The 26,988-nt window shown below is 30.2% G+C and overlaps 1 protein-coding gene across 5 annotated transcripts in view; it reads right to left on the reverse strand.

Annotated features, from left to right (window-relative positions):
- Positions 1-26,988, reverse strand: part of LOC124537226 (CHH-like protein) — a 75,283-nt gene that overhangs the window by 17,600 nt on the left and 30,695 nt on the right. Inside the window, exon 1 of one of the 5 annotated variants that reach the window (XM_047113992.1) lies at positions 24,538-24,636. The exons of 2 other annotated variants lie outside the window; for them this stretch is intronic. The gene's annotated coding sequence lies outside the window, so the exon portion shown is untranslated. Of the gene's footprint in view, positions 1-16,675; positions 16,842-24,537; positions 24,637-26,988 lie in introns of those variants that run through there. 2 more of the 5 variants (XM_047113995.1, XM_047113991.1) reach the window with 2 other exon arrangements.

Consider the following 26,988-nt stretch of genomic DNA (forward strand, 5'->3'; position numbering starts at 1 on the left):
AAAACTATTTTACAGGATATCACTTACGTCATTACAACATGTAATAGACAATGTGCTCATAAGTGAATAATAATAACATAATTTATATAAGGATATTAAGGCAATATTCTATTTATTAATCGTTTATGTTTTCCATAAACCAATTGTTTTACCACCTATATCTATGTTAAAGTAAAATATAATTATAGTATAGTTTAAATTATCGTATCGATTATTTTGTGGTTTATTTTTCATTTTTAAGTCAATATAAAAATAGAAAAATACATCAAGGCCTGATTCTCGTGTGCTGAGTGAGAAAAAATTGAATAAACACCAGCTGATGAGGTCAATAGCATTTAAATTGACTAGTTACAGAAACAACCATTTCTCAGAATTTTTAACTACATTTGACCACCGAGCACTGACCACATCCTTAAAATAACTCGTATAAATTATATAATGATATACTTTTTTGTATCCAAATATAGTTAGAATTAACTTGTATTCGATAATTATAGTAAGAAGCTAGCGTAATTAATTTTTCCCCGTTTTTTTTTTTAAATATTAAACAGTATTATTAAATGTGAGTTACAGATGACATTTTGAAATTGGAAACAAATGTCGTCTGGGACAAGACGTGTTTATTTTTTTTTATTTTATCTTGTAATATTATCTGACTGTAAGTAAACGTGTCAACGCTGTCTGGCCAGTAACATTAACTTTTTATTTATTGTCAAGACCGAATGTTCCCTGAGTGTTTAGGACTGGCAACACTCCAAATGTAATTATCGTTGCGAAAACCTTAAGTAAAATCTTTCATTCACGCGTTTGATGTGTAGACAATCCATTCATAACTGAGAAGTTTCTCGAACATTTAATAAAAGCTTAATTAGGAGACGTCCATTAGTAGTCTAATTTATTGTTCTTGTTTATTTTTTTATTAATAATGTTATATACCTGTTATGTTAATGAATTCGTTACAGCCAGGTGTCATTTGAACTTTTTTATGTTAATTTTTAAGCTGCGTATTTTCTTTTATATCATTTTTTTTTCGATATTGTAAAAATAAATTTTAATAACAAAATGTCTTGATTTTTTTTTTATTAATTTACTGGCTAATTAATGGCTGTACAGCAGAAATATGTTTATATTGGCGCCAATATAAACGTATTCGTAGCGTCTTAGTTAAATAAACAAAATGATTCATTCATTTTCTTACAACGGAGTAGGTAGCGCGTGTATAAATAACAGATTAGACCATGTAATCTTAATATATGCGTATCAAAGACGTAAATTTATTAGTTGTCTAAGATATAATATGGCGCCAATTTCTGACAGCTGTCAACGTGAAAAAAAATATTACGTTGTAAAATCTAGTGACTGTCATATTAAATTACATTTATTTTGTCGAATTATAATAATTTAAGCTTTACACAACGATAATTCTCACTTCACAAATCCAATCGGGATGGTATAGGTTAAGTTAATTAACTTGCTATATTTATATACATAATCGGCAGGCAATCGAGACGGCGCAGGTTTGATACTGGTCACCGTCGAGGTTGCTTCTGACCGCAGCATTGAGTACACTAAGCTACCCAGCTTTAAAAAGTCGTATATATGACGAAAAAAACATTTAATACCACATACATGACAAGAACCATTGTATGTATATACGTGTTTGTATATAATAAACAAAATAAGTCATATTAAACTTTAAACGTCAATTATATTAGATTTACAATTTAAAAATATTTTACAGCTAGGAACTTGTAAAATATTGTAAAATTGTAAGTCTTTTTTAATGCACTTAAAAAATAAAATAAAGTGTTATTATGTTTATATATGAACTCAAAAAGTTTATGAATCATTTAAGAATAATTATTTGTGTAGAGACTATTTAAATTAAATTGAAATTTTAAGTTTATAAGAAAACGAAAATACTTGACGTTTCGAATGATACATGTAAAAAATAAAATTGTAAAACGTAAAAGAATAATAACGAATAACAAATGATCCTGATGACGACGACTTAACGACGGTTTAAATATCGAATAATGGATAATAACTCGTGGTCGTATATTTATAGTTTTTGCGAGTGATGAGACAATTTCTATTGTCCTGCATCGCTCGTGTCAACGTACCTTCAATGCTATTTAAATAATGTGTCATCAAAGGATTACATATTTATATATTCATAGACATAAAAAAACTCCTTGGTATAAAATAATTAATCACCACAGATAAAAAAAACATTCGCTTTACATTTCACAGTGAATGTTTCATGTTATAGCTAGGCTATACTGATTGTAACAGCCCTTAATATTTCTCCTTTCTCCTAATGGACCAGTGTATTGTTGTTATCATTTGTTACGATCAACTGTCATTTATCATATTTTTGCAAACATTCGAACTATAAATCTTTGAAAGTCATTATATTTTTTTCAATAAAATTAATGGCAATTGATTATGCCTTTCAGTCTACATGAGAATAGCATAATAATATTTTATATGCTACAACCTATCCATAAATATTTATGACGTTATTAATAAATGTTTATAAAGTCAAAATCTCCGTAAATAATATAAAAATGTAGTTTTTAATTCGTAATCGTGTGATTTCAAAAACTTTACGTATAAATTTCTGTTTTTTATGTTACATAAATAAACAATGATTTTTAAAATTAACTTGCGTCGATAGGTATACCTACGTAGTAAGGTTAGTCGCGGTTTACAGTTGACATAAAGTTGAATATTATTATGTGTCATTATAAATTACATGCTGTAGAAGCTGTTTTTTATTTTGTCCAATAAAAAAATTGTATATTTGATTTCATTTTGCGTAACAAATATATTTATACTACCCGTGACCACGAACACTGCAAAGTGCTCGAAACGTCGGGATGTTTAAAAATAATTAATATACGCGATTCATCCGTTATAATTAGTTTTATTTAAATGTGTAATAATCGCGAAAATTTAAGACAAATATATTTATTTTGCAGCGTATTTCGTTTATTCGCCATTCATTATTCATGTTCGTCGATAAAAGAGTATAATATACGAGTATATATTTTTTCTATATTCTGTGCTTCTGCCATTTATTTTGTGAATGTGTCATTCACTCAGTACAGTTTTATAATATTATTATAAACACAATGAGATGTATAAATCTGTATATACCTGATCAATCTTCATGTCTTTTGCACTCTACGTGACATTTGCAAACTACACTCGCACTCAACCAGATAACGAAGCAAATATTAACCGTGGACACCCAAGTTTGAAACAAAGAATAGGCTATTTGACAATGCGAACAATAAATCGTGAATTATTGTAATCAGTGTATATTATTAGTTAAGTTTAAAAATGGTTATTTAATAACTGTCATGTGACACAAAACGCTCGTGATTGGCCGGGCTTATGATGAAGTCACAATCTTGTAAACCTTGCTTTTCTACTATATGTACCACAGATTAAAATACAGCAAAGTGACGTCACCGACCCCATCGCAGCGCCATATTGTCCAAGTAGCGATTTCGCGCGTTATTTAAATATGGAATTTTTAATATGATATTTTTCGGCAAATATGTACTATAAATAAAAGAATCAATTTTTACTGGGTTTCTCTAGCTCTACTAAATAATATAAAATGGATTTTAAAAACCAGTCAAATAGCCTATTATGAATCAACCAATAATCAATATATTTGAATTAAACATCAAAACTATTGTTTGAAATGTACTAACATACTTTAACGTTTGGAGGTCTCACACTATTTCAATACCAGACAATCTACCGTCAAATACCATTCCAAAATTGATTGATTTCTATTTAAATGGTTTTCCATTTAAATAGAAGTACAATTAAGTGCGCCAGAGTAATTACAGCACAAGACACATAACATTTTGATACTTTAGTTGGCATCGCATAAACGGCAACAAGAAACAGTATAAATTTTTACAGTGCCAATTACAATTGGCATTGGTGACCACTTAGCGTCTCTTTGATTCGTCCGCTTTCCTGCATATTTTATACAATATTAATATTTACCAAAAATATGTAGAAATATGTTTAAATTTATTTTGTGAGCGAGGCTGTACGATTTTAAATTATTTATTATAATGATTAGCTAATCTTCATCTGCCTACTACAATATTTATTTATATTTAAGTATATATATATATATCTTTTTATTTCGTATGAAAGATAAAAATATATAATAATATAAGAATACGTCGCAATATACTTGTAAGTTTAGATGTTATAAACGAAATTATTAGTTGGAATATATGGGACACTCTGTCAAATTTATTTTTAGATCGTCTTATGTTTCAATTTATCGCTCGAGGGAGCACCTAACTTTACGTATTTTACAAGCAAATATAGTGAGGAGTATCGTTTCAAATGGGATACACTATTTCTGACATATTTATTGAATATAATTATACTGAAACTTTTAAGCTGAATTGAATCGTATTTTTAGTAAAAACCTACATCAAGTAGCAACTATGGCAGAAAATTACTACTAAACATTTAATTGTAATAATTGAGATTTTTTAAATCAATTGGTTGTCGGAACAATAAATAAGCTTAATAAGAAACCTTGCCAATGCGCCACCAACCAAGTAAGGATGTTACTTAGGACTTTGTGTAGTTACTCTACCTCACTCACCCTTCAAGCTGAAACACAACAACACTAAATGATACTGTTTGGCGTTAGAATATTATTTGTTACCATCTCTCTCCATTTAAACGTCATTTTTAAAAATGGCTTCAATTAAACAAAAACTGTACTAACTTCAAGCCTCAATATCACAATGGTTTACGAGCGATAAGACTGGTACAATATCGTGCCCAAAAGGAAAACAAATTGCTCTTAGTTGGATAGGGTATAAAACGTATTAAACATTAGGAGTTTTGTGCATAAATCAAAATAAAATAGTCTGCTCGTAGCCTTACGACATATACTATGTATAAGATTAAAAGTGGTATTATGAGAAACAATAGCCTGCGCTATGCCCTTCTCGACGGTGAATAATGAATGCATCTGTAATTTATCATTCATATTTATCATCAATCACTCCGCAGTTAGTTGCCCTTCGCGGTTCTCAGTGCGATTTCTATCAGGAATATTGAATGACCACTGACCCAAATACAAGGTCTCGGGTTGCAAGATTTCAGTCATTCGTAACATAAGTTGCTATATAGAAAAATTAGCCACATATTAAACTAAATGTTTATTGGATATGTATATATTATGACAGATTAAAAAAAGATATTATTTTATTTTCTACCACAGACTCTACAATATAAACCAAATATTAAAATCAAAAACAAACGTATACACGTTAGGACAATAATTTTGTGGCCAATAAAATCCCAGAGGAATTAGAGTTTTAAAAACTACCGGATGAATCTTGATCATATCAATTAAGTACATTAAAATTCCATACATATTTGTATCTTTCTTCTCGTGTTATATTATGTATATATTGATATTACTAAAGTATATTTTAAAATTACGTGTGAGACATTAGTAAATATAGTATTTTATGTGTTTTTACACAATTTTGTAATAAAATCTATATAAGGCGTCATTAAAGCGAGTTGCGTACGCGCAGGTCGACTGATTTCCCCGATGTTTGTGTGCGTGTATCGAGTTTCACACATTCGACGCGTGTGTGCGTGTGACTCGGCAGACTTCTTGGCAACGCACTCTGTTAGGGCACGTTTAGATTGAACCGTGTTAAACGGCTTTTTTATTACTTATTAATAGCGTTTAATCGGCCATTACAGTCCCATTACGGGGTAAAGACCTCTATCATTGTGACCGCGTCTAGTTTTTTTAAGGCTAGTAATTGGTATAATCACCATCGTGTATGGGTGATGCATAGGGCTTATTAAAGATAATAAATGTTAGAAATGGAATGCCATGTATCTACGCAAAGGTACAATCGATACGCTCACATTCAGCCCGGATAGCGAGCAGTTTTCTAGCCTCGTTATAGCCTTTAAACTAGATTGCATGTAGATTACAAACGTAATTTGCCTCAATTACGCGCAGTTGAGTTAACCGAAAATAACCGGTACGAACCAGTTTTAAGACAGACTTAACACACTTACTAATACATATTCCGTTTTCTTAATATTTGTATAATTTAATGATTTATAAACGTATTATATTTTAATAAATTACAAAATTATCAAAATACTAAACCAGCCTTAAGTAAATCGCTCACAAATAAAGATAACTGTATTAAAATAATTTATGCTGTCTAATAAAATTTATTTGTCTTGCACGCACCTTAGCTTGGCAAGGAAATCTTTTATGTGTGCGTAATCGCAGTACACCGAGACTACACGACGCCGTGCACACTCCATACGGTAAAATGTTGCATCTTTACAATCTACGTGAGAAAATTTAACTACATAAATCGTTAGTGTTATTTATTTTTAATAGATCGCAGTTGTTTTATAAGTGGTCAACAAATTTAAATAAACTACTATTTATCAAGAATACGTACAATTTCATTTCAGTTTTATTTACATGGACTCTATAAAAGGTTTTTTACTGTCGAATATTTATCGAGTATGAATGTAGAAATGCGTTAAAAAGTTTTTTTTTATTGCTACAGTCGAAAAATAAAGACGAGTTCAATATTAAAAAATGTTAAATTGTGTGAGTGGAATTAATTACAAAAGAATAAAAAGAGAACTTTAAACTGCAAGTCGTAAGTCATCAAACTAAAAGCCAGATGTAGATGAACAGACGGATGTAGAATTTAATAAACATAGATATATGAAGTTAGTGAATACGGATGGGAGCTGTGTCACAACTCACAAGTTATAATTATTCAGGCCAGTGACAGCTGTTGCAACTTCGTTAAACATATGTCTTTGCACGGTTTCGCACATGTCTTCAAGATGACTGCGTTCGAATATTGTCTGCATGTAACTTTTTAAAATATATAAAACCTTTTTTTAATTGAATGGTATTCTCAAACTTAACAATTTAATAAGATAAATCAAAATCGAATTGCCATATTAAAAAAAAAATTTAAATTTAAACAAACAAAAATAATCACTATAATCGTGGAAAAGTTTCAACATGTCAATAAAAACTCCGTTATCATTTTTTACAAGATCAAGGAAGCTATGGCGCCCTTGAGGTCATTCCTTCCGCCCTTATGTTAATATTTTCTTAAGGTCAGATTTTTATTGTATACATATTACACTTCACTGTTACGAGTGGAAAAAAAAATGTATTATAAGTAATCCTCAGGTATATTTTTATTGAATATTCTAAAATAAATGTGAGAATAAAAATGTTTAAAATTAAAAAAGAAAAATTCATACACAATAAAACCTGCTTTTAAATTATTGTTAAATGATTCATTAAAATGTTTAAAAGTCACGTATGGTTATTAATGCTAAAGAGCTATTAATTGCGTAATTACTTGTTGCCTAACGTGATAAATTATTAATAAAGGCGTTGATCAGACGCATAATACATCCTGGGGGGTCGCGAAGGAAATAAAAATCAAGCAAATTTATTTCATACTAATATATAAATATATTTCCATAAATTTTTATTTTTAATTATTAAAAAACCAAGAATTGTCGTTGAATTGTTTTTTTTTTTTACTCGTCGAACGAAGATTTAAATTCGATTACTTTATTTAATTATGAATGAATGAATGAATAGAATATTTTTTGCATTAATCATAAAAGGAATAACACCAGTAACGTCACATCAACTTTCTTTTATAATATCGTGTGATATTAAAATTATATATAAAATGTGCATTAGCTATTTCCGTTAAAGTGTGGTAGAGAGATCGTGAATGGCTTCGGTGTGGCAAAATTAATCGAACGAGGGACGCTGCGTGCGATAGATTTAATTAAGATATCACCTTTCACTAATCACGACATAGCATGCAACTGACTTTGCTTACTAACTTTGTATCAATAATCGGGAAAACAAAATCGATTTTCTTGAAAAAAAAATGTTGAAATTTTATTTATAAAAATATAACTACATATTAAAAACTATATATTATCTAATAATTATTTTGCAATGTAATGATAAATTTATTAATGTTTTATTTATACAATTTATTATAATCAACTATATTGTATATTATATATGTGTAAAGGGTATTTATTTGTGTCATCAAAGTGTAGGTTGTTAACATTTTGGTAAATATTAAGAAGGAAGCTTTAACAGGACGTGCTTGAGTAATGAGGAAAACTACATTTAGATACTATCGATTATAATAATTAATCGATTTCCGTTGAATCGATTATATAAATGTTAAACATATTTTTATTTCGTAATATCCAATTTCCAAAGAAGTAAATAAATATGAATGTCATAGTTATATACAAGAAGGCTTTTTTAAATTTAATGATACATTTAATACAAGAATGGTAGAGTCGTAAGCTATATATACGTTTAGTACTGTACTTTGCTTTGGAAAAATGAAGTAAAAAGTTAAAGTTTGTTTGGTAACATTTTATTTGATTTAGATTTTATACATAATGAAATATTATAAGCTGTCTCCGTCTGATTAAGAAATCATTAAGGTAGAGCGAGCCAACTAGTCTACGGTGAAAAGTTGGCAGACATGAGGGCTAAAAATATATTATTTCCGTTTTATTACTTCAGTTTTACGTCTTTAGTTTTTTGTCTCATAATTACAATTTTGCGTGGGAATACAAACAAGCTAACATCCGGTGTTCCTTTCGTATTTAAAGCTTCAATTTAAATGTATGTATCTTGACGAAAAATATCAACGTACAATCATATGAAAATAATATTTTTTTAGTTCTGTTTTGAAAAGGGTGTATGTGTGTGCTTAATATGTAATTTAAGATTACTCATCTTAGTCTTTAACTCAATAAACAATTATTACGGGTTAAATCTTTGGTAAGAAACTCTTTTTTTGTATTTTCATTGAAATGTCAAATATATCATGAATGTTTCTGTAAAATAAATGAAATAGTTTAATTGTAACATGCTTTATAGTTATTCAATAAATGGCAACTACGTTTTTACTTCTCGGGATTCTCGGTTGCAATCACTCGCGATTCTTCGAGATCAAGTTATAAGTATGTGGAGTTTAATTTTCATAATCCTCAGCCCGTCGGTCCGGTTGGTTCACTCGATTACAGCGCTAAGTCGCCGCCGAGTCTCGCACCGCGATTCACATCTTTACCTCGAATTATTATACTGAATATCATACTGTAAAAAGTATATCTCAACACACACAATACTAAGATATGATTTAGGAATGTCTCTTTTTATTAACGTTGAAAATTAAAAAGTTAAAATAATTACAATCTTTTTACAGTGCGAATCGAAATTTAAATATTTGATATTATAATGTTTTTTTTTACGAATGTACATTATAATTTGGCAAATAACTTAAAGAGATGAAAACGATGAATGAATGATAATAAGAGCAAAGGGTTTGAATCAAATAATATTTTTAAATGTATAAAAATATAAATTAAATTAAAATAAATGTAATATATACAGAGAAGTTTCGAGAAACTTCAAATAGTTATCAAGAGTATTTCATTCCACAAACTCATACGTTCAAATTAGTGGGGTAGGTCATGTGACGAGTGACATTGCACCAATTTCCTGGTAATCGTGTGGAGTCAGTTTACACGCTGTATGACCGCTGTCGAAATGTCATTCGTTCTTTTGTCACGTATCTTGTATTCTATACGAAGACGTTCTTATCATTCGTTAATTTTATCCACATTAATGCTATAAATGCGAAAGTAAATCTGTTCGTCTGTTACGCTTTCACGATTGTCACTGAACCGAATTTCATGAAACTTTTTTAAAATTAAAACAATAAGTAATTGAGTTTTTACTAAACCTAGATTTAATTCCAGACAACTGCTTAGAAAATTATCGTAAATAATAAAACTAGAATTAAAATTAACGTTGTAGATTAAAAAAAGTATTTATCACTCTATTTTTATTATTGTAAATCTGTTTAATCAACTTGCACAGATAAAAAAATAGTTTTTTTTGTCAACTATTTGTCATTCGCTTGTTTTCTTAAGTTCATAAATAATGGTCTGTTAAAAATTATTTCATTGAATATAATTGTAGTGTATTACATTCATCTACCTGCTTACTTGAAAACTTGAATTGTCTTACTCCTTCGCAAAATCTTAGAAAATGCATAAACCAAGCTATATTAAACCTTCCGATCAATACAATAAAGTTCTATGTCGTTCGATTGTTCGTAAAAGTGGGCATGGAATGAATCATTGATGTTTTTACCCGATTCCACTATACATTTCGTGTCGTGTTTTATTTTTTTTAATAAGCAAGTCTATTTTTAAAACGAAGGTTCAGGGTTATTTGTAACAAAGTTGTGAATGAATGAAAGAGTGAATGTTTCGAGCTACATTGTAATTTAATTATGTACTGTGCATTGTTTTAATTTTGAAACTTGTTTGTTATAGAGACTAGACTACTTGAAATTATTTATTAATTGTAATTTAATATTTCGAGGAAAAAAATTGATAGTGTGTACGACACATGCAGGAAAAAATAAATTCATAACTAAAAAACAAACAATGAAAATGGAACATATCTCTATGTGTTATTATGTATATAAAAAAATAAACTATACAAAATACGTCGCCTTAACAATTCGTGTATCCGTCAGACACGAAACGAAAAAAATAAAACACATACTTAATTAAATAAAACTAATTAGCTATAAATTTCATGGTATTTAGTGTATAATTTATGGCGGTGCGCTCGCGTCGGTGTCATCTTACACCCAGGTGTTCAGACATTTAATTTTTTTTACATCACAAACACGATTTTATTAATATATTCAAAATTTGTTTAACAACGATTCGCCGACATTTGATCGTATATTTATGTTGATTTTATGTGGTTTTAATGAGGACTCTTTCGAAGTGGTTATTGATGTGATATGTGACAAAAGAACACTTATTAATATTAATATTTTTAAATGCTACAGAGCTACTAGCTATATTTTAAATCAATAGGTGTATGTATGATGTTTTGATAGTTATTTGAAAGCTTAATAAATGTCAAGTTACAATTCATATTCATTTTGTAGAGAAGAGAGACTAAAGGCTGGCATAAAAAACTTATACAATATATTCATACAAATAGGTACATGTTGTGTCGATTCGATACAATTTATTTTAAAATATTTTATATATTATATATACCTTTGTACATATCTATATTATTTGAAGTAAAATCTTATAATTCTCAAGTTGAAGACTCGCGGTGAAGCAATGCACTCCTTTATTCAGAATAAATTGACTTCCTCGAGCCGTTTACTTTGTGTTCGTGTATTTAACACAATAAGTACTTGTAAAACATAAGAGTACTTTTCACAATATGACCCGCTAGTTTTACTTTATACACATTGCACCTATTCCTCTTTATGGACTAACTCTTGGTCTCTAGCTGATTTTTTTAAACTGTACGAAAATATATAACCACTTTATATTTATAACTTTAGATAACCACATTATTAGATAATTCAATTGTTTTATATGACTCCAAAGTGCTTGTTAGAGCCGAATTAAATAAATAAATAAAAAAAGTAAGTTTGTTCATAAACTTAACGTAATTTATCGTTTTTTAACACATTTTTTAACGTTAGTAAGCTTTATAGAGAAACAATCAATAACGTTATTTTTAACGTTACAGTCACTCACTAATTAAAAGATCAACATTGCATTCGTAGTTATAGATGTTCAGCTCATGAGTCATATTCCAAATTCAAATTGTAGTTCTCATATTTATATTAAAAATAAGATTCATATCATGCTGTTTACAAGGATTGTAAATAAAACTCTTTATTAGGATTGTATTACTTTTAAATATAGTAATGTAAGTTTTTATGTCTGTTTTGTAACATTACATATTTGGTAATTATATTATAATGAGAACTATATTTTATGACGATTTATAGCTTTTTGATAAAAGTGACGTAAGGTTTATTGAATCCCGTTGAAGTCTTTTACATTGAGCTTTTATTGCTAAAATATTTTTGTATCCTAGTTCGTTATTCGTAATGTTTCGTAAAAAGTATTAAAGTTAAGGATTATGTATTCATATACAAACGTATAGTTAGATTTTATTAGTCATATTTTTTAGTTTTATTTATATATATAATTTGACTTAAAAAGAATAATTAATTAAAAAATTAACTAGTAAATTATTTATAAAAATCGCCCGAGAGAAAAAAGTAATAGAAATTCGTCGCTTTTTTTTATAATTTCTCACAATGACGGATCAATTCGGAAAAATACCATATCAAAACAAAACGGTCGCACAAATAGGACTTGGAAAGATTAGATGTGTCCTATATTGGTCAATATTTTATGGTCCGGTACACGAAAGTTATAAAAATTTTAATTCACTACGGAACCCTATCATACATACAATGCTTTGTATTCATTAAATGTGTCACAAGTCCTAATTACAAGAAAGTACCGACTTTTAAACAAACCGCAAAGCCTAACAGTTACATTTGATTGCGTAGACAAATATATCTTCGCCTTATGATGAGCGTAAATTTCTGCTCTTCACGCCTCACCAGGGCTACCAATTCTTAGTGAAAGTCAGGACAAACCAAAATAATTATTTAAAATACTCATAAAACATTTCCATCTAAACGATGCTCAATAATAATATAAATTGAAAAGTGTTTGATACACTATTATACCGTAAAGAAAATTATATCTCGAAAAACTGGCTGTTATCATTACCAAAAAGGAAAATATAAAAAAGTATCATCATATTTTAATATTGATAACAATTCTTGATTTGAAAACAGGCTGTTATTATTTGATAATAAAAAAGAAAATAAAAAATATATCGTCATATTTTAATATTTGATAACAATCAAGATATAAAGTTAGATTACAATCTAATCTCAGTCCGTTCCTCGAATTACATCTCGATACAATATTTACATGTCACTAACAGATCTGGTCACACTTGCAATATTGCTGTGACTATATTATATATTGAGATATATTGTATGATAATTTGTTAGCAAACATTTAGTGAAATATGCTGAATAATGTTAAATTTTTTACGTTCCTTTTTTTATGGAATAGGTTGGCGGACGAGCATATGGACCACCTGATGCTAAATGGTCACCATCACCCATAGACATTGACGCTGTAAGAAATATTAACTATTCCTTACATGTCAATGCGCCACCAACCTTGGGAAATAACATGCTATGCCTGTAATTACACTAACTCACTCGCCCTTCAACCCGGCACACACAATACTGCGTTCTGTTGTTTAGCGGTAGAATATCTCATGTCAAACTAAACAGCGGTTTTTGAGTGATAATAACACCGCTGCCTTTTTACACATATCGATTTAAATGAGATAATTTTTTCTCCCCTGACCCAATAATTGGGACAGAAAGATTATTAACTCTATATAAATTAAATAATAATATTTATGTCCGAGGAATATAAGTTTAATGGTTATAATATCTTATATAAGACATTTAGCACGGGTAGTAAGTAGACAGATGTCTAATTTAATTAGAAACAAATTAGTAAAGAAATTGTATAGTAATGAAAACGTCAGGATGTCGTTTATGACGGTACTTAAATTATTTTTGCTGTTATATATAGTTTAAGCAATAGTATCTTACACAATTGAATGGTTTGATTTTCTCCTTATAGTTCTCCTATATACATATATGAGTATTAGTAGCCCGCGGCTTCATACTCGTATTAGGGCGTTGGTTGTCATTTGTTAGACAAAAAAGTAGCTTACGTCCTTCCTTGTACTTCAAGTTTTCTTCATACCAACTTTCAACATATTCGGTTCAGCAGTTTAGTCATGAAAGAGCGATATGTAGACAGACAGACAAACAGAGTTACTTACACATTTATAATATCAATGTTTAATCTATGATTTCTTGAAATATATAATAGACAATATCATTCATGATTGACTCATTGATCTGGCTTATTTACTCCGGACTTTGTGCTAGCCCTTCTGGGTTCCACCCACATCATTAGATATTCTATCAAAACAGCAATACTTAGTATTGATATGTTCCGGTTTGAAGGGTGAGTGAGATGGAGTAACTACAGGTACAAGGGACATAACATCTTTCCTATGGTTGGTGGCACATGATGTAAGGCTTGTTTAAAATTTCTTACGGCCCCATAATCCATCCTAACATAACCGCGGTTGTGACTAAGTTTTTCGGTCAACGCCAAATCGATACAAGTTGTCAATGATTAAACTACAGTGCACTGGGAACGCGTAGAGCATTCCTAGGCACAGGATGTATTGTATACATTTAGTTTATGGACCTAATGAAATAAACCGTACAGCTGTATTTGCACAGATACTCGCTCTAATGCCCAAATGATATTATATCAATTGGGTATAGTTATAGAAATTGACAATGATGACTGAAATCGGTCAGGAGAACATTGTGTATGTACATACAAATTAATATAAAGATATACATAGATGGGCAATATCATTAGTATCGATACGAAATACATTATTAATCTGTGGTTTTCCGATAATAATCATCTATAAGATACTATTTGGTATGTGACTAATTGCATAGTTATATGGTATTCAATTAAATAATATTCTTCTTCCATTTTCAAAAATCTTGTACTTATATGAATCTTACCATATTTAATTGGTATTTAATCATTGTTTTATAATTGAGTTCGTTTTTTATGGTTAATCTTAAATATGAATGGAACCGTTTTGATAAAAGATTATCTATTTTGCCTTTAGATGGTTCAAAGTACGGAGATAAGAGCTAAAGAAACACATGCGAGTGATATTGTAAATAACATCTAGTTAGTATTTACTTTTCACGTAACCGCAACTAAAATTCAGAAGCAATTCGAGGAAAAATCCAACGATTCGGAAATTTAAAAATCCCTTATTGGATGTAGTCATTAACGCCTCTTGGTATGTATTTTAATTTGTTTTTTTTTTAATACGATTTCAATAACAAAGGACAAGTGAGTACTGCATTTTCCCATATAAAACCTTTTTTTATATTTCCAGTTATATACAAACTATTTTTAAGTTATTTTAATTTATTCGTTTGCAAATACTTTCAATGTTTTACTCTAGCAGTAGGCTGTTATGTAAATTGTCAATAGTTCATCAGTTCAGTTGACATAGTGGAACGTGTAAGGAACTTTCTAGAATATTTCTTGTCCAGATTAAAAATGATATATGTGGCGGAAAAACTACAAGTCATATTTGTAGATAAAATTAGAAAATTTTGAATGATAAATCGTTTGAATTATTTTAAATATAATATGTTTCATGTCGCTAATATTTCTGGACCAATTTCAACCAATTATTTCGCATCGATTAAAAAAAATTCAATCGTTTTTAATAAATCATAATAATGACTTTGAACGTTCGGAAATTATGACATATGATGTTTTAGATTTTTTATGTTACCAGTAAATTATTAAACGGAAATGCTTAGGAGATGAACAAAACATTTTTATTTACTCTGTAGGTAATGTGCTCATGTCCCTGACAGGCGATTTGAACAAAGAATGATTGACAAGATAAACGTACAACAATGATTACGAACTATAATATGTATGATGTAAACTATAACACGATACCATAAAAAAAAAACTGGAACAATATCGTATAAATACCGCATTTATATTGCTATGTAATTGTCGTAAATTAATTATATGTTTTTACCTTTAATGATTCAAGGAGGTCAGATAGCAATCGCTCTATATTGTTAATGCCTGTCAATCTTAAGAACGGATTACATGTTCATTAATTATTAGAAAATATTATCATATTTTTGTAACAGTACTTTTTTTTTGCAATTACATGTATACATGAAGGAGCGAGCACAACCAGGCCGAATATAAAAAACCTTTTTATACCAAAGAGTTTTTATGCCAAAGTTTTATTGATCGTTTTTATGTTTCTTTTTTAATTAAACATGTCGGATGAGATATTCAATTTGACTGATCACGAAAGATATCAGTCGGATTACGAAAGTACTTCTCTTCGATTTCGCCAACTTTTTTTGATATGATGAATTTTGATCTCTTCTGGCGCCATTATTTTATGTAACAGATAAGTTCAGATATCATAAATCATAGACGATTTGTCTGTTTTTAATTATGAAAAGGTTGTATTAAAACATTCGTAATTTGAAGGTGCAATCATTAAAGATGATGACCAATGCAATTTATAAGGTTTTTTGCTTATGACGCTAGTTACAGTTGCACATTAAAGAAGTTTAAGAAATCAACTTAGTAACTTTTTAATTTCATATTTAATCTAATCTAAGATGTTAATATATTTTTAGGATAAGTTAAAAATTAATTAACGTTTAACAATTAAAATAAGGTTGGTCTAGTTTCAATTACGATTCATGGCCGCTTATCAGATAATCAATAAAGGTAAATAAACCCTTATAAACATTGAACCGCAATTATTATGGATCGCACGCAAATCTACAATCTGTCAAGTTGGCAAGCAACAATAGTTCTTAACTCTTCAATTAAAAGATGCACATTAGCGTGTACATGTATGTCAGCACGTAAAACGTTAAACGTGTTCCCAAAATTGTCTAATATGACGTTAGAGATAAACAAAAAATGTACTCACTGTTAGATCCGATAGTAGTGATGTACACAAAACACTTTCGCGCAAGCGAACGTTAAGAACGAATGATACTTTGTACGTCGGACACCCGCGTTATTGCAGTGCGTGCGTTCGTAGCAGCGTGCGTTCAAAGTTTGAGCGCGACCGGTCTCCGTTGAAGTATATATGGTAGGATAAGAGCCACTATTGGTCGGCCGGCGGCGCGCCCGCCTGACTCATTCTACGTCACCGAGTGGAAAGCCTGCGTTTTTTTTTTAAGTTGCGACCGCGCACCGACACCTATATAACTAATGAAAACGTATGCTTTTTTTTTCAACGAGTAACCGTTCGTTAATCTAGTTTGATTTCGGTTTTTGGATTCCGTTATCGCGTTGCAAAAACTTTGATAATTTGAAAAGCGAATCGATAATTGATTTAACATATTCCGGTTAGTTCATCAGCTTATTATTTATTATAGATAGAATATTTAATATCTCTATATATTGCTCTATGAGAATCATTTTTTTTTACCGTTACAAAAAAGCAGTTGCATAAAATATAGAACATTATTTATTGCGAAATTGGAAACAAAATTAATAATTTTGCACGATCCAGGATTCAGTGGCATTCAGTCGCAGAAGCCCTTTGCACCCAATGAGTCATTTAGAAGCTTAATGAACACAATCAACGCTCTATGTTTTTCTAAATTACCAGTTACGTCACAGAGAGTCAATTAAATGAAATGTATTGATTACACTGCCAGCAATTTAATCAAACTTTTTATGTAACGAAACCAAACTTTAAATTTGTATTTACATATTTAAAAAATGTAAATAAATATCATGCTAGCAAAAAAGTATGTACACTTTGTAATTTCTAATTAGTAAAAATATGTATTTAGAAAATCTTTTACTTGTCAATATAAAATTGTCTGCGCTTTAATAATATTCCCAAATTCTCTGATTATGAATTTCATAATAAGTTTTTTTTTTAATATTTTTTATTCAGGCAACATTTCGTGCTTATGACGCTCTGGGCCGGGGATTTTCTTCGAATTTTCTTCATATAATATTTTGATGACGTTGCCGTATTGATAATATATCAGTTCATAGTTATCAAATATGTATATGAACAAATATATTTACAAAAACTACATTTAATCTAAAGCAGTACAACAATACAAATAGACCCTTTTTATAAATGTGTGTGTCTTGTTGCAAATAGAGCACATCGGCACAGAGGCAATCCTAATTACTACATTAGTCGGTAATTTGACAAGAAGGAAAAGAGTAAAGCGCAACGGACAAGACACAGGTGACACTGGACTGTATTCCACATTTCAGAAGACTATTGAGAATTTATCGGCTTAATAAATCAGTAACTTTTTGTTGACTCTTGACTCTAATAATTTGGGACTTGCAATTTTAAGTCTTACTAGTGATATAAAATAAAGTCACTGCTTCTGACTCTCAATTCACGACCACGCCAAGACAGAGCTTCAATATTAAATAGTAAAGAAATTATGCAAGTAATATGGTATGTCAATTGACTAATTATATTCGAAAAAAATCGTTTCACCACGCATCGAATAGATTTCTCTATTCCTGGTTGTAAAGTATTGACAATCGTAAATATGTGTAACATTTGTAATATTTGAGCCGATATTACATATAGATCTATTCGCACACGAAGGCACGCCCTTTCACGTTCAATTATTATCGAATTGCATTAGTATGAGTGAGTGACGCTCTAGGTCTCTTAGTGTGAGTTAGACGACTAAGAGTAAAGACAGCAAAAAAATACAAATAATTTTTATTGTTAAGTTTATTTTAATTAATTTAACATTTGAATAGATCTTTAATATTATCTTCGAAATTTTCATTTATTTTGTTCTACAACGAAATTCGGATTTGATACATAATAGATTCACAGATTTCACCGGTTTTTCAATGCAAATAGATTCAATAAAAAATATCAACTACGATCAAACGTTCTATTTAAAGATTGCCCTAGTTACAGTTGTATAATATAATTAAATAGTTTACAATATAATTCTATGCAAACATAAATACACGGCTGTTCGAAAACGAACAAAATATTTACGTTTATTAAATAAAAGAGGAGATAGTTTCATCGCGACGTTATCTCGTTACGTGTACTGATATACTGGGTTATGTGATCCTTATCTCAATGATATATAATTTTGTATTCAACACACTCCCGCGCATGCCTGATGTATGCAGGCTCAGTGAGAGCTCTACATTTTACTGAGTTTACTTTATGTAACTTTCGTTGTAGTAGATTTTTATACATATTGTATGATGAGAGCCGTGATGGCAGTTAATAAAACACGTTGGTCTTGGAACTAGGAACTTACTTATAAGAGCAGTATGGTGGAATAATTTTCATAACTCGAAATACTTCTGCCACCAGTTGGACTTTAAGGGATTAATTGGTAACTTTCGCACTGTATAATTTTAAGTTTTTTTTTTTCATCATGTGTCAAAAGTTGACATATAATAAATTATTATTTATAAAACGATAATATTCGTTTAGTAATCAAAGTTTATTTAAATTAATCGCATTCACATAAACATTTCACGGTCTTGTACCGCGATTACTTTCGTGTTTGTTGTCACAGAATAGTTCTACCGACGGCAAGACGAGTGTGTAATCTCTTTGATGAATTAACATAAAGAAATGAAATGTTCAAATGGGTACATATAACAATAAAACATATTTTCATGTGCAAATATGCTACTATATTCAATGTAAAATGTTAAAAATTGTCAATAAATTCCTTTTTAATATAAACTAGTAACCCAACCCGGCTTCGCACGTGTGCAATGCTTATACTAAATGTTACACTGCTATACTGTGATCTGTAATTGTACTGTAATTTTAAAGATTTGCAGATAGCGGTATGCGACTTGTTTTACACTATGTAATGATAATGTTAACTCGAGTCTTAAAATATTGGTTAAGATGTGTAAATATTTTTAATCGTTATCATATGACGTCACAATTTAAAGGGCATAAGAGATAAGGGCCAACCATATCTAGGTACTGTAGGAACAAGGAAGACGGAAGCTTACGTTAATCTCATCTTAAACAATTTGATAATTATTATTTTTTTAAGGTTGAACTAAGATCACAGATTAAACATATATAGTGTTCAATCTATATATGTACATATATACATATAACAGCCAAATAAAACTCACTGACTAATCACGAAATCAACAAAACGATGATACCTACAAACTTGATATTTGGGCAGGTTCCTTAAAGATTTTACTAAACTCCATCCCTAAGGGGATAAAAAGAAGGTTAGTAGTTTGTGTTATATAAATTTCGCGCGAGTAAAGCCGCATTTTCCGTTAGTATATTATATAAAATTCCCATAAAATAACTTCTTCTTTAGTCAGAACATTATTCGTTTATTTAAACTATTATAAAACCTCTGCGCTCTACATAGAGTTATTAAACAAGACAATACATAAAAAGTATATTTTCGAATTTCGATACTAAATGTAGATCTCATATTATGTTCCAGTAGCGGCTAGCCTAATGTTTTGACGTATAAAGTGTTGCCGAGATAACTGACTTAATATACTCTCAAGATAATCCATAATACATATATTTAGATAAAAACAAGATTCGAATACAGTTACAAGTACTTATTATTATAAAATATTTCAAAACAATTGTGCTTATAAATATGGATACTTGCCATAGTTCTGTTAAGGTGGCTTACACATGGAGCAATTATGATCAACCTAATCTTAATATAAATATTTCGAAAATAAATAAATATTGAATAATATTAAAAATGTACCTAAATATACATTAGGAAGTTTTTAATCCATAATATTAAATTTACCTGCCCTTTCTAAATATAGCTCGATTTTAAGGAAGAAAATTTAACGTTACGTATAAAAATAAAAATAATCAAAACTTAAAGAAAAGTTTATTTCAGGTAATATACTAGTAAAGCAATAAATAATAAGTAAGTTAGTATTTAGCTAGACACCAGACTGCTGTATGGTATATAATGTAATATCCTTATGTGCTGTGTAAGGTCAAGATATATTTAAAAAAATAAAAACAAATTTAATATATGGATGAAATAAAATGATTGAATATTACCGCAAAGTTTGACGTTGCATTCCATTAATTGCATATTCGCGCCGTACTCGTGGTATTAAGAACGGCATGCGGCTGACGCAACTCACGTGCTCTCTTGGTGTATACTACGTGCTATTATATCAGAGCTTACACCGAAAAACTAAACTTTAAACCTATCCTTGTCCAACCCATTGTAGTGTTTACGAGATAGAAAAGGACTCATAATATTCGAAGTTTCATAGAAGGCCTCTAGTTTTTAATAGAACTGACCGCGTTTCGAGGAAAGTGAAACGGTCAAGGGCGGACACATCAGACGGTAATTATAGTTATTTTCACATCTATGCTAATAGCATTAAGACCTATTACGAACATATGAAGCGTCACGAAGCGTCATTGTTCTCTTTACACGAGTTATGTGCTGGAATTATTTGCATTGTAACGTATATAATGTTAAAAGTGACGTATAAAATTACTCAAAAAAGTATAATTAAAAAATCAACGTCGCATGAATTATAAGATACTCCTCACACCACGGATAATCTACTAACGATGACGTCAGAGATGTACCTGTAACTACACCGCTCACTCACCTTTCAAACACTTCAATAGAGTATTAATGTTAGTTGAATAATTGAGGAATGTTTTTCGCAATCACTGCAGATTAGTCAAAGTCGTTCGTTCATCGTTCATATCTCGAATCTGCAGTTCACTTGTTCAATTAATATTCACTTTAAACATAGTTCAACATTCTGAAGCAGTAAATGCCTGTACACGTTACAACAACTAAATAGCTATTGCGCCCTGTCCCTACTGTCCCTCAAAGTATAAAGTCATGTTTTCTAGTATTATTGTTATATAAATAAACAATTGGCACATCTCATCCGAATACGTGTATTAATAGTATATTACTTATCCAACGAAAATAACAGCGCACTTCGTAAAGATTACCGCCTTTTTTTTAAAATATATTACGATAATTTTTTAGTTCTGCAATTTCAAATATAGTAAAGTTACACTAAGGGCACGGAAAACTTGTCTGTGGAAATAACAGAAAAGACTTATTTCTTTTAAAATTAAAATGTAAAGCATAATATTTAAAGTATTGAAACGTACCTGGCCATTCTTTAGTTACTGAATATGATTTACTTTTCATAGCCATTTTTTATTTTAGTTTAGTAGTAGGCGTTTATTTGTCCAGAGGATCGATTCAACGGGTAAAGGCTACTGGCATTCTTGCCACCATACATACATTTATTATGTTAATAAACGTATTTTTTTATAACGATCTAATCACACTGTATGCGCTCGCGCTTTAGGGTATGATTGATGTTAGACATACTAGTAAAAAGCATCATCTACTTGTAATTCAAACTTTATACAAAATTTCATCACTTTTTTCAGAGGTTTAGCAGCGAAAGAGCCACAGAAAGATGGAGTAGACTTACTGTCTGTCTGCCTGTTAATATATTTTCATAATTTGATAAACATATTTTCTTATGTTAGATAGTACATTGTTTATTTTTTTAAACGATCGTTAATGTTGGTATGAATCGCTTCTGACATTGTCAATACCGGCAGCCGCCAGCCACAGATTAAATAATGAATTAAGTCCCTACCTGTGTGCACTCCCTCAACTTTGAAATTGGATCAGACAAGGGACAAAATTCTAAATCCAACGAGAATTTAAGGGTTGATTTATATTTTTTATAATAAAATTATGTGGTACAGATCTATATGTCGGTGACAACTTTCCTTGTATCGGACGTATGATTAACGCATTAGTCAGACTATAAAAAAAAATTGAAACATGAATTGGAAAATACAATTTATTTATTAATATTGTGAAATATACAAATACAGATCATGTAAATGATTTTAGTGCATATATTATATCACTTAAGCTAAGGTTAGGAAATGCAATTGTATTACTTTCTCAAAACTTCTTAAGCGCAAAGCGTTCGTACTGGCCTCTGCGTTTATATTATTATAATTATTTGTTTATAACACAGCCATCACTTATAATCTGTGACGTTAGAAGTGTCATTTAAATTAAGATTTTGTTATCTATATTCATTGACGAAATGAACGTGGTATCTTCCACCTAATTTTAATATCATTAAAAAGATACGCATAAAATTATATTACTAACTCGCACAGGTTTTTCCCGTTCATTTTTCGACCACTTGAGGTCACGATTTGCGTCATCGTATTAAGGGTTTATTTTCTTTTAATAACCAGTATAAATGTAGGCGTAAATAATGATTTCTTTGCAACGACAGTGCAATGTTCGCCAATGAAACGTAAGCGATACGAGTAAAATTTGTTTAATAAATATTTAATTTACATGTACGACCAAAACCACATTTTATGCAAATGATAGCCGAATTGTAGTTATTAATTGATTGAAAATCGTTTCAGAAACATTGATATGGATATTTTAATTTAAATTTTGGTTACATCTTAAAGAACTTTTTACTATTTAACAATTTAAAAAAAGGAAATAAATAAATTCATTGTTATATACAACTTATTTAAAAATACAAAATATTTTGGAGTAAAACATCGATTTACATATAGGTATTATGTAACAAAGAGGATTTACTATAAAACAACTATTATTGGGACTGAACATAAAAAACACCTCTACTAATTACATTATCTAGTAATTTCATTTTCATTTTTTGATAGGCTATATGAAGCTATTTCAGGGCACTAAACCACTAAAACTAAGCACTAAACCTAAATTGATGAAATTTGGTATGAAGCAAATACGTAACAACTTATGCCTTAAGGCGCAGTAGTAGTCAATAAAACGGCTTTAAAATATTACAAGTGCAAACGAAATAGTAAACATAGTTCAACATCATTAAAACAATAAAGTAGACAGCCCATAAATGGATACCGACAACTTGTCAGAAGCTTCTCCTATTAAGGTGAATAGCAAAATAAGTAGATCCAGCATATTGTGCTATTAATAAAATGATTATCATTAAACACTGTGTAGTTATTCTGTAAGAACGAAATCGAAACTCACCGCAGGATTCAATCGTGAAATGAGAAAATGTGATTCGTAACAATTACAATTAAAAAAAAAATACACTCGAGAATACCTATCACAGTTAGTTACAAACATTTCCCAGTGACATGATTAGCCTTAGTACTTTACCTATTGCTAGGGATTAGTGAAATTGTGAGTTGTATACCATCTACTTTTAAATTATTCTGTCACCTGTTTCTACCACTGTCTTTTAGTGTTAGAGTAAGATAGGGTGAGGGACAATACATTTAATACAAAAGACATATATGCTGATTGGATTGTAGCTACTCAGTGTGGTTTACAAAGCCCTATCACAAAGTAAATTTACCTATTTAATGATGATATATAGACTCTACACTATTTATATAGGAGACCACTTACCATCAGACGGCCAATAAACTCATCTGCCTATTGTAGGAACAATACATTTAATAGGACGGCAGGTAAAGGATACAGGTAGGTCAGGCCGACTACGGGCAATTTAGATTAAATTACCAATAATAAAGTACTAAACTAAAATTATTGAATTTAATTATTAGATAGACGACATTCGTATCAAAATCGAATGAATTAATCAAACAAAATCATATTTTACAGTACCTACCTATTAGAAATATAATACATTTACTTGAGCATGTAACTGAAAAGTATATAGGTATAATTCTTCTAAAAGAAGATTTAATTACAACGTAATATAAATATAAATGACTTGTATACGAACCAAAGGTGTGTTCAAATTTCAGATCAGCCCGTGAAGTGAAACTGTTTTGAAATTATCTTGCTAGATTTCGACCACCCGCTACCGACGTTAAACAAAATATTGTATCAAACTTTACATACAAACTCGCTCAATGCGAACTGTAATCTTGAAATCTTAAGGCATTTCAATGTCTCTGTGTTATTTACTTTGTATCATTACAAAATATATCTAATAATATTTAAATAGTGCTTGTTGACTAATGGGACTTCATTTTTAGGCCATGTGCGCACTATTTATAAAAAAATAAATAATTCATAGTTTATATTTTCTTTTCAAATAAAAAAAACAAGTGTCGTCATATTTGAGTGGTCAAACTAGAAACACACACAATTCCATGACGTCTAACTGTTTTTTTTTTTTAATAATATCTTAGAATGTACGAAAAGATATATTTAAAATGTACCAAATGCACCAAAAAGTATTTCTTGTCTTTCCAAATCCAACCAGACTTCTGCGTAGCGTGATCGGGATTTGAATAAAAATGTCAATGCTTTGATTTATAGTTTACCAGAAATGTTTGTTTCGTAATCGTCATAAAATTGCAGATAGTGTTCTGTTTTAAAACAAAGGTTGGCGAATTGACAGATGGGCCCCTTGTAAGTCACCACTAGCCATAGACATTTCTTCCTACACGTTATTCGGAATTTAACAATAATAAGTAGTAGTATATGTTATGATTGGGTGGTACGTTTACGTGTCTGAAAATGATGTACAATTGACTCTAAATTATAAATAAACGAAGGAAGAGGACATTTTCAGAATATTTTCACATTTTGAAAACCATAGTCTGATCAAGATTATAATAGGTTGGGGAAAAAGTTTCTTCGTATTTTATATAAAAATTCAAAAAGTTTTTTTTTATAGTTTATTTACATTTGACTAAAGTATGTAGGTGCCATTTTGTTCCATAACTTTTTGCCATCTTGTTGGTAGTGACATGATCCCATTGCTATAAAAATTTTGGGGCTTCTGATCGAAAAACTGCGACAAGTGGTTTTGGCAGTCCTCTCGTGATGTTAACCTGACACTGCCTAAGGAATTCTGCAGAGACCGAAACAGATGAAAATCTGAAGGTGCAAGGTCAGGACTATACGGCGGATGCATTAATACCTCCCAGCCAAACTCTCGTAATTTTTGTTGAGTGGCTAAAGATGTGTGAGGTCTAGCGTTGTCATGGTGAAAAACCACACCCCTTCTGTTGATCAATTCTAGCCGCTTTCTCTCAATTTCTTGCTTCAATCTCATCAATTGTTCGCAATACAGTTCTGAATCGATGGTCCTAACAGCTCATAATGAATGATGCCCTTCCAATCCCACCATACACACAGCATTACTTTGTTGCGAGTTAATCCGGGTTTTGCCACAGTCTGTGAAGCTTGACCGGCCTTTGACCACGATCTTTTTCGCACGTTCTTGTCGTATGTGATCCACTTTTCATCACCAGTTATCAGCTTCTTCAAAAATGGTTCGGTTTCATTAGGTCGTAATAAAGAATTACAAATGAGTACACGGTTCATTAGGTTTCTTTCAGTGAGTACACCAGGCACCCATATATCGAGCTTTTTTGTGTACCCAGCTTTATTCAAATGAGTCAAAACCGTTTTGTAGTCCATTGCCAGTTCTTCAGCTACATCGTAACTACTAATATGCCGATCTAGCTCCACTTTTTCAAAAATGGCATCAATTTTGTCCGTAACAGGGCGACCAGAGCGAGATGCATCTTTGATATCAAAATTTCCGGCTTGAAAACGCTTAAACCAAACTTGCGCTACTCTCATAGATACTGCATTAGGTCCATAAACATCACAAATATTTTTCGCGGCTTGAGTTGCATTTTTACCTTTTTTATAGTAAAATTTTAAAATGTATCGAATTTCTTCTTTAGATTCACTCATTTTAACAACAACAAAAACAAATGAAAATCACACAAATTCCTAATTTGAATTTGGAAGTGCCTTCTTTAAAATTAAAACTTTTTAATGATACCAAAACCAGCCAGATACAAATGGTAGATAGCCAAAGAGATTTTATTACAAGTTCATACATACTATATGCGAAAAGACTTTTTCCCCAACCTAATATTCACGTATTGTCTATGATGATATTGTATAGCTAATATTTAAAATAGACATATTTAATATTGGAAGTAAAACGTGTAAAATCAAAAATCAAAATCAAAATGAACTTTATCCAAGTAGGCTATTTATTACAAGCACTTTTGAATCGTCATTTTACAATTAAGTGAAGCTACCACCGGTTCGGAAAATAGATTCTACCGAGAAGAACCGGAAAGAACTCAGTAATTACTCTTTTTCAACATTTAAAGGGTACCTATTTATAAAAATAAATGCGTTCAATTAGCCTTGCGAAAAAAAAACTGAATTGAAATGACCACGATTGCCTTTTTAAAAA

The sequence above is a fragment of the Vanessa cardui genome, chromosome 18 (assembly GCF_905220365.1).
Source record: "Vanessa cardui chromosome 18, ilVanCard2.1, whole genome shotgun sequence".
In the NCBI taxonomy this organism is placed as follows: Eukaryota; Metazoa; Arthropoda; class Insecta; order Lepidoptera; family Nymphalidae; genus Vanessa; species Vanessa cardui.